This window comes from Rattus rattus, chromosome 11 (genome assembly GCF_011064425.1).
Source record: "Rattus rattus isolate New Zealand chromosome 11, Rrattus_CSIRO_v1, whole genome shotgun sequence".
Lineage (NCBI taxonomy): Eukaryota > Metazoa > Chordata > Mammalia > Rodentia > Muridae > Rattus > Rattus rattus.
In genome coordinates this window covers 90,841,829-90,855,492 of record NC_046164.1, presented here as the reverse complement: position 1 = coordinate 90,855,492, position 13,664 = coordinate 90,841,829, and the positions used below count along the sequence as shown (strand labels likewise).

The window sequence follows — 13,664 nt, the reverse complement described above, 5'->3', positions numbered from 1 at the left end:
AGTGTGGGATAGCCCATCCGACTTTATAGGGATGCTAGCACAGAGCTTTCTCTGTTAACTTCTTTTTTTTTTTTAATTCTTTTTTTCGGAGCTGGGGCCCGAACCCAGGGCCTTGCGCTTCCTAGGCAAGCACTCTACCACTGAGCCAAATCCCCAACCCCTCTCTGTTAACTTCTAACTAGCACAACTACAGTCTCATCTTTCCACCCAGATGCGGAATGTCTGTGAGATAGATTCTTCTTGATTCGTAAGTTATCCATGCCCATCCTTGCAAAATCAATGCATCAGCAAGGGACAGTGGATTTGAGTGGGCACAACCTCTTTCTGGATTCATTTTCCTATTCCAAATTTTGCCCAGTTTATTTCTGGGGTCAAAGCTGTGTCTGCTGAGATTCACGTGTAAGTGCTTAAGACTGACTTATAGAATTACATCATGCCTTTGCTCTAATATCCATTCTTTTTCATTCTTGTCTCCAACAGTGGGAAGCTGCTTTGGAACATTTTTGTTTCCTGAATCTTCCTGCAATCTTGACCCACAGTGGTTCTGGGGGTACACAGACAGCACAGGCCTCTGATGAGTGAATAAAGGATTTGAAGCTCAACTCACCCACGACCCTATTTGGAGGTAAGCATAGGTGCTTTGATGAGTGACAATAAGCTTGTGACTTGGTCAGCGATATTTTTTTACAGCATCTTTTTCCTCTTGTAAATCATCCAGTCAAAAGCGTCACTTCTCCTGAGTAGAGGAAAGACCGTATTTGTAGGTATGAAATTCTGAGAGAGAAAAGAAGGGAAAAGAAAAAGGAGGTGGGATGTGTTGTTGCAGGTAGGATGGAAAATGTCCTCCCTTGGCTCACCCTTTTGAACAGTTGGTCCCAGCAGATGACTCTGTCTGGGAAGGTGTTTAGGAGTTAGAGCCTTGCAGAAGTGGTTCACTAGGGTGGCCTCTCTCTTCCTCTTCATTCTTTTCTTCCAGACAGCTTCCTGGTATAGTCACCATGCTTTTCCTGCCTGGTGCTTTGACTTCCACATCTAGATGGAATGTATTCCTCTGGGACTGTAAGCCAAACCAGTCCCTTTCTCCCTTAAGTTGTTCTTGTTACGGTATTTTCTCACAACAAGGAAAAGTAGGGAGGGCATGTGGCTAAATAGGAGGCTTAGATTGGTTTTGGTGGAAATGTTCACGAGCAAATGGGTTCTTGCCTCTTCTTTGCATCTTCCCCAAACCTAGCACTCCTAACAGTATTGCAGTGATGTAATATTGTAAAAACCATAAATAAATATGCATTATTCAGAACACGAAATAACGGGCACAGTGTTATTAGGCTAAGGTGGAGCACCTTACACTTTTTCCACTTCTGACCCCTTTTAACCAGAGAAAATTTTCGGTGTCTCCAACTATTGAAAATATATAAAATAGGCCTGTAAATAAAATATTTATTGATAATATACCATTGGATACACAGCAAAATTCTGTTTCTGAACAATGAAATAAAAAAGAATAAACCGAAACAAAACACACATGTGCACACACAATTAACACAATGTTTTGTCAAACATAAGATTTTACCATTAAGAGTCAAGCAAGTTTAAATGCTAATGACATGGATGTGTTTATTTTTGCATAACAAATCAGATCGTGCCTGACTATTTGATATTGTAGAGCCTAGACCATTGTCAATGGTTTTCATGGTAAACGGTGATTTTGATTTTATGTTCATCAATCCCAAAGACACTGGACTGTCTAAATCTGCACACGGATTTTGAGGGTCATTACAGAAACTGTTAGGAATTTTATCCTAATCTTAATTTCAATTTATTTAACGAAACTCCAAGCAGCAATTCCCAAAATTTGCGTTTTTAAAATCAAATACTCTAACACAACACAGATGCATTAATTAGATCCTTACATCCTGAACAACAACAACAGCAAACATTCAAAGTATTTGTTTCTTACAATTAAGCCACTGTGTTTCTACTGGCATCAGACTTTGTATGTGTAGTGAAAAGGCTGCAATCCATTGCACGTAGAGTTTGTAGATCTGGGCAACGGCATGTTAGGCAATGCTTGCTAGTGTTTAGTGTTTCATGGTACGACTTCATGCACAGTACAAAGCAGGTATGCTGTGGACTTAGAACCCAGGATGCACTGAGGTCTCTGTGGTCATTGTATGACCACTAAAGAAGATTTGGGCTTAGGCATGAGAAGTGACAAAGAGCACCACATGGTTCTGTCTTCCTGTTCATAAAAAGTCCACTGCAGGTCTACACAATTCTCCAGGGAAAGCCAGTGAGGACTTAGGGATGGGTGCTCATGTGTAGCCTTCTGTTACTACAGCGCTGGTCCCTGCCCCCTGCCATGCTCTCGACAAGGCAGAGAATCCTGGGAATCCAATGGCCCACGCTGCTTTACTTTGATCCTTTGGATCTAGTTGTGAGGCCCTGCCTCACTGCAGTGGAACTGAGAAGTAACTCTTCAGAGTTCTTGGAGGAAGACAGAGTGTGGTGAACGCCATCTTAGGAACAGGGCAGTTGTTTAAAGCAATCCTGTGAGAGGATTCCTCTGTATCTTTGTAACAATGGTGTGAATTCGAGCTTCTTCGGCAATCCGAGATCAAGACCAAATAGCTCTATGTCCCTCTTGCTGAATTCTCCCCAAGTCAGGCATGATTAAAGCCTTGGATGTTCAGGATACCATCAAACAGCAACAGCCAATATGCCATGTAAATGTGGGCTTCTGAGACTGACACCTCATTCGGCAGTGCATAATAAAGCTTTGAATGAATGTTGGATGGATGAGTGGATTGTTCTTGGAAACATCCTTCAAATTTAGACACTATAATTGGATGTAATTTATCTTGGACATCTACTCTTATTCATTTTTTAAATGACTCTAAATGAAATTTTATATGAAAACAGGAAGCTGAAATCCTTGTGCATTCCCTGAGTGGATTTTTTTTTTTTTTTTTTTTTTTTTTTTTTTGGCCTGGATACTACCAGGAGGCTCGCTAACAAAAGAGAAAGAAACACTTCACATAAAAGGTCTGAGACTTGCTGTCAATATGCAAGACCTGACCATTTCCCAGTCTCCTTTCTCCACAGCAGTCACCATGGCAAAGGGTCTTTCTCCGTGCGTGTGTATGTGTGTGTGTGTGTGTGTGTGTGTGTGGGTGGGTGTGTGTGCACACGTGCGCACACACAAGCACATGAAAACACTGACATGCTGTTACTCTTACGCATTTTCCTCTCTGCTACTTGATTTAATACCATCAACTTTAAGAGTCTTGTTTGTCTTTAGCTACTCTTTTATAATTTTGAGGACAAAATAATTGTCACCTGTGGCAATTCACTGGATAGAAGAACATTTTGTACTTTTGTATCCTGAATGATTGACAAGACTAAAATGTACTTTTGTCCATAGCAGGCAACGAAATCAAGGACTTAGCATGTGAGGCTGGGTATACATACCTTACCTAGCAGACTGCCTGAGCCTTCTATCCTGACCACTGTTACTAAGGGCCATCTGAGGAAGCTCCAGTTACCTGTCAGAGTTAGAGAGAAGTGAGAACTATGTCTTTGGGTCATCTTCTGTATCTTCACCTTAGTAAGGCTAGGGACTACCTCCCGAAAGTCCAAAGCCCCACTGTGTGTGGTCTGTCTGTCTGTCTCTCTCTCTCTCTCTCTGTGTTTGTGAGTATGTGTGTAATGTGTGTGTCTGTGAGGTTATGTGTGTCGATGTATGTGTGTGATGTGTGTGTGCATGTGTGTGTGTGTGAGTATGTGTGTAATGTGTGTGTCTGGGAGGATATGTGTGTCTATGTCTGTATGTATGTGTCTCTGTGTGGTGTGTGTGTGTGTGTGTGTGTGTAATGTGTGTGTCTAGGAGGATATGTGTGTCGATGTATGTGTATGATATGTATGTGTGTGTGTATGTGTGTCAATGTATGTGTGTGATGTGTGTGTGTGATGTGTGTGTGTGTATGTGTGTAATGTGTGTGTCTGGGAAGATATGTGTGTCCATGTCTGTATGTCTGTATGTATGTGTCTCTGTGGTATGTGTGTGTGTCTGTGTGTGTCTGTGTGTCTGTGTGTCTGTGTCTCTATGTGTCTTGGGGTTGAGATGTGGGAACAGAGAACTGATGGGAAATATTGCTGGTGAATTACCGATGAGAGCAGAAGAAAAAAATATCTTCCCTGCAGGAGCTAGCATATCTTGCTTTGAATTTTTGTTTTGTTTTGTTTTCATGAATGAGGAAATGATTTTGTTATTACTTTATTGATCTTATCCAAGTTCTTTGATACATTTCTCCCATTTAAAAAAATAATGATAAAGTCTCTTTGTTCTGAGTTTGAAAAGGGTGGGTTTTTTTCCCTTTCTTTTTGTGGTCCACCCTTCTGTGTTTCCGCAGCATCGGCCACCAGTGTGACTCCACCACCACAGTCACACATGGGATGAGAGGCGGGACAGACATGGGAGCAGATTGTCCCAGGCGGCTACTTTTCTGTTGACTTGGATGCGGTCCTAGGGGGAAAATCATTTAAAGCAAGTTACTCTCTTTAAATCTTCAAAGTTTCTGGGACAGCAGGCAGGGACTTGGCAATGCGCTGGTGATGTGTTTTAGCCAGGACAGTCTTCAGAAATATGCTTGGGAATTATTAACTCGTCTGGGCATAATTTAGCAGTATTTACTGTCTGTTCCTTTGAGTCACTGCACAATCTGTACTGTCCCCGGGATATTTAGACCTTCCTGGCCTGGTCTATTTTGTCATGTAATGATATATAAAGGCACGACCATTCTCAAAGTACAAGCTTGTCCCCTGTCGGAGCATGACCTCCATAAGTTAATTTTTATGCACCAAAGCTATTTGACATTTACTCAAATTTAAACCTCGTGGTGTGTGTGTGTGTGTGTGTGTGTGTGTGTGTGTGTGTGTGTGTGTTTTAATGACAAACACCACTGCACTGACAGCTTGCTCCCCAGGGAAGAGATATTGTGTGTAGTTTTAAAGCCTAGATGCTTCCAACGTCCTTCCCTTCCACTGGTCTCCAGGCCCGCAGTGTGTCTGGAGCAGGCCAGTGCTGCTTGCCACTGTGGCAGCTGGGAGTTTGACAGTGTTATGAAGAATTGCAACTGTTGATCAGTGGATTGTTACAGTGTGGATGACAGCATTGCAAATTAATTCTGAAATTAACTGAGGGGACATGAAGAGGTCCCACTGCTTATCTGAGAGAAGAGGGCAGAGTAGAAATTACCAGTGGAACGGAGTAAACATGCAGTACAGAGTCAGAAAACCCCGACTCGGGATCCAGGTGGCAGGAACACTCTCGGTACTGGTGTTTGTCTAAGTAGACTTGGTGGCTGAGAGATACATGAAAAAGAGTTATGACTGAATGTTTTCAGTATTTTGTTATTTTAGAAATGATTTATTGAACTCATTGCATCCCAGAAAGGAGAATTAATAGGCTGCTATTTTCCTTCTGTTTCAAAATTAACCCACTGTTTTACAAAACAGAAACCACCTTTGGTTTCTCTAGCCTCTCCTCCAGCTCTGCAGCAGTGTTCTGCTGTTTTCACCTGGATGCATCTTCCGGTTCTCAGGGTTATGTTGGCTACGTGTGCAGAATGCCATGTACCGGAAACCAGAGGTATCCTTCACCAGTAGCCATTAGCATATGTTTTTTTTAAGGTTCCATGTACTTATTCTGAGCATGTGCCTTTTACAATGCAGAACACAAGAGACTTGTTTTGTAAGATTAATGAAGGTCACCAAAATTCTCAAAAGTATTCTGATAATTAAGGCTTTGTTTATCAAAAACAAGTTATATTAAGAGCAAAAAGATTCATGGTAATTATTCATAATCTTAACAATTCAAGTGTAGCCACCTCATTTGTGCATTTAATTCTTCTTGTTAATGTTTTGCATAAATCTGCATAATTACTTGAGTTGCCTGTTGTAATTTTGACAGCTACTCAGTTCATGTGCACCAAAGTATATCAAAAGCTTGATGTGCTGAATATTTATAATTTTACGTATGTTCTTGGGATAATATTTTTTCAACAATATTTTTAGTTTTTATAAAATTGACACGGTATACTCAGAAACTTTGCCAAATGTAGCTGTCTAAAATAGAGAGCACACGAGGGAGAAGACATAACATTTAAAGGTATAGAACCCGGGCAGGACAAAGTTTCCCTGAATTCCAGATGAACGGAGCCTCTCAAATTTCTCTCTGTCTCTCTCTGTCTCTCTCTGTCTCTCTCTGTCTCTCTCTGTCTCTCTCTCTGAGTGTGTGTGTATGTGTCTCTGTCTCTCTCTGTCTCTTCTCTCTGTCTCTGTCTCTGTCTCTTACTCTCTCTCTGTATGTGTGTCTGTGTGTATGTATCTCTGTCTCTCTGTGTGTGTCTGTCTCTCTCTGTGTCTCTGTCTCTGTGTCTCTCTCTCTCTGAGTGTGTGTGTATGTATCTCTGTCTCTCTCTGTCTCTGTCTCTGTCTCTCTCTCTGAGTATGTGTGTATGTGTCTCTGTCTCTCTCTGTCTCTTCTCTCTGTCTCTGTCTCTCTCTCTCTCTGTATGTGTGTCTGTGTGTATGTATCTCTGTCTCTCTGTGTGTGTGTCTCTGTCTGTCTGTCTGTCTGTCTGTCTGTCTGTCTGTCTGTCTCTCTCTCTCTCTCTCTCTCTCTCTCTCTCTCTCTGTACATTCTGCAAAAGCCTTTAGGAAGACAAGAAGTCCCATCCACCCCTATCTTCCTGTAATTATTTTGCAGGATCGGGAGGAACCAAGTGCTCTCCTGTCGTTCGCCCCTCTGGATAACAGTAATAGTCTGATTAGTAAGCAACCTAAGGAAAAACCCCTAAGCAAGCTCTCAAATGTAGCCTTGAATTGTTACTTACATTTTGCAGGGAACAGGGAGGAGACCACCATCATTTTATTATGAAGTTGCTATGAGGAAGGGGAGTGTTTGAATGAGGGTTTTTAGCTGGTTGATTTCCCACATAATAGAAGGTCCAAGACATAGTCACTAACAGTCAGTGCAATCACAGGGAAATAATAGCTGAGAGAATGACCTATTGATAAGGTGATATAATGCCTTTTCCATGTTCCTGATGGGAAGAAGGTTTTATGGATTGAGAAGATTCTAACCTCTTCCAGATAAATGGTAGCAGGCATGATTTCAAAATGATACCAGATGTTGTGGTTGTTTGTAAATATCTCGGTGCTTATGAAATATTGAGACGTTTCACGCCCAGATCTTTGAGGAAATTTTATTGTTTTTCCTCAACTATACTTGGGGGAGTTTCGTCAGTCAACGTTGTGTAATTGATTGCACTGATAGCAGAACTGCAGGAATAGAGTAAAGCCTCCTCTCTGGAATTCTAACAGGGGAGTTTCCAAGCAGCTCCAAGTTTCTGTTTTGCCTGAAAACACTGCTTTCATCAGGTGTTTTATCTGGAAAGGAGGACAAATCCTTGGGTGTGAATGGTGCTGAAGGAGCTCAGACTCTCATCATTCATTCTGAGACATCTGCATACAAACAGGAGAGAGAATTCCCCAGCGTCCCTAGCAGTCACTTGCCCCATGTTTGCGTGTGGTCTGCAGTGAGATGAGACATTCAGCTTTGTCCATTTGCCATACACTAGTGTTTTTAACCGTGACACCTCTTCCAAAAATGATGTAAACTTATTAGCCTTCTAGAACTAAATGAAATGTCAATATGTGAGCTCTTAGGATCACTTAAATGAGGAGGCCAGTGAACGACAAGATTCCCTGAGGAGACAAAGACCACGCTCACATATTAGAACGCAGCTCCTGTGAGACGCGTAAGAGCTCCAAAAATCTTCCACATAAACACATTGCCCCAGCAAGCTGTCCGGTCTACCTTCCGTTTCCTCCTTTCTTTAAGTTTCTCAATGCAATGAGAGAATACTGAGGATATCAAATAAACTTACTATGGGATTATTTTTGAAAAATGAAAAAAAAATACCCAGAGATTCTAAAGATAAAATGTCAGATTCACCTGGTTTCCTTTTAAGTGTATGTTTGTGTCTGTAATGAGTCCGTAGGCATAGATCTAGGTGATGGACGTGCATACATGTGAGGTCGCTTGCAGTTTGTGCTTGTTTTTCCCTTTGATGAACACTGGGATGTAAGTGAAAAATTAAAAGGTAGCTGTATACTCAGTGTGTGTTGCACACAGTAGGGAGCAAACATAAAACCAGTGAAAAGCTACACCATTGCAGCTATATGCATTAATTAAAAGAAGTTTGTTAAACTAAATTTGAAAAAAAAAACTTCTTTAATTGTGTTTACCCAAAAGCCTTTTCTTCCTAATTTAAATAGCATAAACATCTGGACTAAAGCAATATTAGAATCATGGCAGTAGTCAAGCAAATCTTGTGGAAAATAATGAAATTAGATCCCTGGTGTTGTGACAGAGGAAGGGCAGGATACATCAGTTCGATGTTAATAAAATTTCCATGAATGACTGAATACAATTAAGAAATTGTCAGTTGCAGCAATGAACTTTTGTAGCTCATAGATGTTTGCATCATTTGATTATGCTGGCAATTTAAAATTGTTTGTTAGTGTCTGTGTTGGGATATTAATTATGACCTTTATTACAGCCCATATAGCAAGAAGCAAACTGTGTTTTGATACTAAAGGAGCTGAACTATTTAGAGAGGGGTCTGTGAGGTTGGGGGCTACCAGAACCCTTTCAGAGTAGAAATGATTTTTAAAAGATGAATAGTTGGGCAACAACAGGGATGAGTAAGCCTTTTTAATACAAGAATTTCTTTTTAATAGTGTTTTAACAGTTTTAATTGCTAGCAACATCTGTAAAACTGGGAAAAAAAGCATTTTTAACTGTGACTCTAAGATAAGCTTTTCTTGTTCAGGAAGAGAAAACAATTATTCATTGGTTAATTAGCTGTAAACAACTTTTAAAAGACACATCCATTATATATGTAATTATTTGAAAAAAAAGGGCTTTAATGTTATTTGTACTAATGCATAATTATTAGTGCTTGCTAAAAGGATTAACAGTTCTTAGATGACCACCATTATTGAAGAGGAGCACAGTGAAGAAATGAGATTAGCATCAGCCAGGAATGTGTGATGATGAATTGGAGAATGGGTTTTTTCTTCTGTTTCCCTCCTGTACTCTTGGGGAGAATTCGTGTGGAGTCACATTACATTTTCAAAGCGCCATCTTCCACGTGGCATCTTCTCGTCTGAATACATAAAGGAAACTCCTTAGTAGATAAGTGTATATTCCTAAGAATTAGACTGCTGCTAAGATTTATTTATTCTCTTTTGCCTCCGAGTGCTTTATTTTTCCTTAGATCAACAGTGAGCTAGAGTTTAGGTCAATGGTTACTTAAAGAATGGAGTTATTACGGTTAAGACTGTGAGCTCTCGAGTCTCATTTGTGCCCATGGTAGCCTCCTGTTGTGCTTAGTGACTGAGCATCCTGGACTTCGGTGATGTTACCTCCCATTGGGAGAGACCAAGTCCAAAAACCAGAATCGGTTTGCCCTAACGATCTTAGCTGAGGAAGTTTACTGCTGCCTTTCCTCTGGGCTTCAGTGTTTTAGGCTAAAACGGAACCCTTGTGGACAGTTCATGTCAAATAGTTTGGATATTTCTTGGCTCTCAGACTCCGTCCTGTGCGTACCCAGCGTCCTTCCTCTCTCACCTTTACCTGCCCCCTGCGGTGTTATGGAGATTCTAAGTAGTCCATTGTATGCTGCGATGATATCGAGAGAGATTATTGTAGAGCCTGGGGGCAAACCTAGGGGCCTTTGGCTCCCGTGTATTTTGATGACTTCGTCTTAGATGGTTCAAAGTTTAGTACAGATTTTCTTACTTCAGAAGGCTGGATTGGTTCACCCCAAGAACCCTCCTTTAAAGGTAGCAGTGAAGTGCTAGGCTCTGGTTTCTGGATCTGCACACCAGTGTTCCCCAGGGCGCAGTTAAAATTTCAGTGGTGGCGACCCATCTTCTGTATCTCTCCCGAAGCTACATATTTCAAGTGGGAGGGCCACCGCGACAAGAGGTTTTGCTGGGCGCATCATTTAGACAGAAACGTCCTTGCATATTCTCAGCAGTGTATACAGGCTTTGAAGTTTTCCATCAAGTTTTCTGCTCTACACCAGGAAGTTCAGTATCCTTGTGAGTCACTCCGAGTTGAAGAGCTGTAGTGGATTGAGCTTAAAATTTCCATAGCATTTGGCATGAGGGGAGATTTTGTCTTGAGTGGTGCCTCCTTGGGCTGCCACATTGGCTGAAGAGCAGAGCTTCAAGAGACGTTCATGTGGCATGCGGTTAACAGGGAGTAAACCCAAACTCTAGTCAGTGTGCTGCATTGCTGGATTCCTTCCTCTCGGTGTTCTCTCACACTTCTGCCGGCACCCCAAAACTTTAAGAGCTGATATCGAAAAACTCACGTGTAGAACGCATTCACATCATGTACATTTCTAAAATTTCAAATTCAAACCCAGCTCGTGGCCTTTGGCATAAACGTGGTGAGGAATGGAGGTCGTGCGCGTTATTTTCTTTTAGAGAGGGAAATTATTCCATTTTCAGGGATTTGTGAATTTAAGCGGAGATGATTACCTGGAACATTGGGGTTTTGCCAATGGGAAGCCTTGTTGCTCAATTTACTAATTTATTTTGTGATCTGTGACTAAACTGAGTAAAAATGCAAATAGTACAAGGCCCTTTCTGTTTTATCACCGGATCAGTTTACTGATGGGAGGATCAGAGTCACTAAACACGAGACACTCACGAGTCCCGAGCAGTCCGGCTTTAAAAGCAGCTAAAGGGAAGGCTCTGGGAAGATTGCTGCGATGCACACGGGAGGTTTAAATGAGATCTACTTATTTATTTTAGGTTTAAAATGAAGAGTCTCCGGCTCAGTTTTATTGGCCATTGTGACAGCACAAACAGGTCTGCTCCCATCACATGCGACAATAAACTGTGTGGCTGAGAGGGTGGCACATTCACCCAAGAAGGAAAGCATTCAGCAAAGGCTGAGTGAATTCTGCTGCAGCTTTTAGGGGGGACGGCTAAATCCTTTGTCAACTGCTAGCTCTTCAAAGCCGAAAATCACATTTTGATGCTTTTGTTTCTTTTGGTAAGGATCAGATCAGTATCCTTCAGTGTTTGTGATACTAAAATAATCCATGAAAATGCATTTCTTTCACATGCATATTATATATATATATATATATATATATATATATAGTATATTCAAGGAAGTAAGCTCATCAGGGGGAAATCAGTAAGGATGTTTACTGTGCTACAGTGCCTTTCTTTCTATGTGTGTTTAAAAATTCTGGGGATGTTTGCCAAATAAAATTCTTATATACTTTAATCAGTCTTCAACATGTGATTTCTTCTGAAATATAGGAGACGAAGTACGGAATTCTTAATGGCCTTTTATAGCTTGAGATTCCTTTACGCCGAAAGGACAGGACAGGAGCCATATCTCCAAAATGGAAAACCTGATCCCCATAGGCTCGAAAGCCCGGATTTGTCATCTTACCCTTACGACACGAAAATACCTGATTGGCATAGCAGTTGATGCGTGTAGCATTTTCTCTTCCAAATGCCTTTTCTTTAAAAAATATTGACTCAGACTAAGCAATGCAGTTATTTTTGCAATAGGTCAAAGGTGGGGTTGTATGACGTTTACACAGGCAGGTCTACAATCCCTCACCCAGAACCCCTGGGGCGGATGTATTTCTGCATTCAGGAAATTTCTTTTAGAAAGGTAATATGGTACACATACTACAGATTATGCAATATTCCAGCTGGGTCTGGGGCAGCACCCTATAATCAAACACATTCATGTTTCGGCATTGAAATGTATGAATATTCACACTGAGTGGGATAAATAAAGATTCAAAATAATCTTCTTGAAATTAGTTCAGGTCTGGTTTTGCTGCCACATGAGTTATGAAAAGCCTTTTAAAGCTCTTTGATTTGAGAGTCGCAGATGGAGGACCGTGGGCCAGTACTTCTGTCCTTGCTCACCCGCCCCCACCTCGGTTACCTTCGCTGACACGGTTTCTAAGTTTTATTTCATGTGGTCCAAAGTGGGTTTCTGTAACCACACAAACAAGCGAGGACAAATAACTTGCTGGTTAACCCTCCCTTCTTTTGCAAAGCTGGGAATCAAACCCAGGGGTTCACACATGCCACACAAGAGCTCCACCAATGAAATATACCCCCAGCCTCAAAGGTTTTCTTTTTAAAGTAAAAAAATCAAGAAGTGTTTTTGGTTAAAAAAATATGAGCAAAACTTCGTGCTAGGTGTCCAGGGTGTGTTGCAATAGTAAATGTAATCTGCATCCTGGTAGAATAAATGGTGGAATTCTACAGATGAGGCACACATGACTCTCGTGTGCTGGTCCCTTTCTTCCCAACACAGTTTCTCATCTTCCTTTCTCTCTCCCCTTTTGGTGCAATGTATGTGCACACATACACACCACGTACTTATAGAATGCCCAAACCATATACATAGGTGCTAGGTTAAGTGTTCCCAGTGGTACAAGTTCTCTGTTCACCGTGGCACATAGGTTTCATATCACCTGCTCAATCATATCGCTTTGAGTGTTATGATAAGGCGTCTCAGAAAAGTGCGAACATAGTGGTAAGTGTCTCCTTATTGGTCACAAACATGGAAGTTGGGGGCCAATGTTCAGGCTGCATATTTACTGTTCTTAAAGTCATCACCAGCTAGTGGAGATGAGGTTGTGTTGAAAGTGTCATGCAGTTATGATTATTATTATGATGATTATTATTCTTTAATTTAGTTCACGTTTTCGTAAAATGTAATGCCATGGAGGTTGCTTTAGAGGTATGACCTAGGACTAAAACTTAAAGAACCTCTCACTAATTGTGACCCATGTGCTTTTCATGCTGTGTGCTACAATGCTATAATTTAAGCGAATCTGCAACAAAGTAATTCAGTGAAGTAAACTAGGTTATGATCACACTATCATTTGATGTTCTCCTCTTTTTTTTCATTTCCTTATGTTTTCATATGAATTATAAAATGCACCAACACTATGTAAACATGAGCAATCCTTGCAGTCGTTACCCTCCACACTGCCTTCTCTTGTGTTTTATTCTCTCTGTGCTACCGTTTTGGGGGCCCTCTTCACATCCAGTGTTAGAGCAGGAAAGCTTGAGGATTACTCTGTTTGTGTGGTTTGGTTTGGTTTTAGGAAAATTTGCATTGCTCTAGTCCTACCACGCAGCCTCTGCATATTGATGACAAGTCATCAGCTTGGCTGAGGGTGCATTGACACACTGATCCATCTCCCCAGATCTTGCTGGATTTCTATGACTACTTTCTGAAATGTTTAATTATCGTGATCACAGGACGTTGGGAAGGACCACACTCCAATGCAGTCATTATACCACAGGGCTAGAGGTATGGCTGAGCTGACAAAGGCTAGGCTCAGACTGCAAACATCGACAGTTGCTAGAAGTGTGCGTGTTTAGATGTGGCAAGTGTTCATTAATAACAAAGATCTAACACTTCACACAGCCTCCCCATCTCTCTTACGCCAGCATTCTCATATATGTGACTTTCTTTCTTTGGGAGTTTGACCTCTTTCCATAAGAATTGAGTTTGCCACAAGCTTTATTCC

The 13,664-nt window shown here is 41.2% G+C and overlaps 1 long non-coding RNA gene across 3 annotated transcripts in view; it reads left to right on the top strand.

Moving 5' to 3' along the window:
• The window catches only part of LOC116912903, a 214,899-nt gene that overhangs the window by 186,179 nt on the left and 15,056 nt on the right, over positions 1 to 13,664 (top strand). For all 3 annotated transcript variants that reach the window (XR_004389488.1, XR_004389489.1, XR_004389491.1), the window contains one exon: positions 481 to 625. This is a non-coding gene — a long non-coding RNA (uncharacterized LOC116912903). The remainder of the gene's footprint in view (positions 1 to 480; positions 626 to 13,664) is intronic.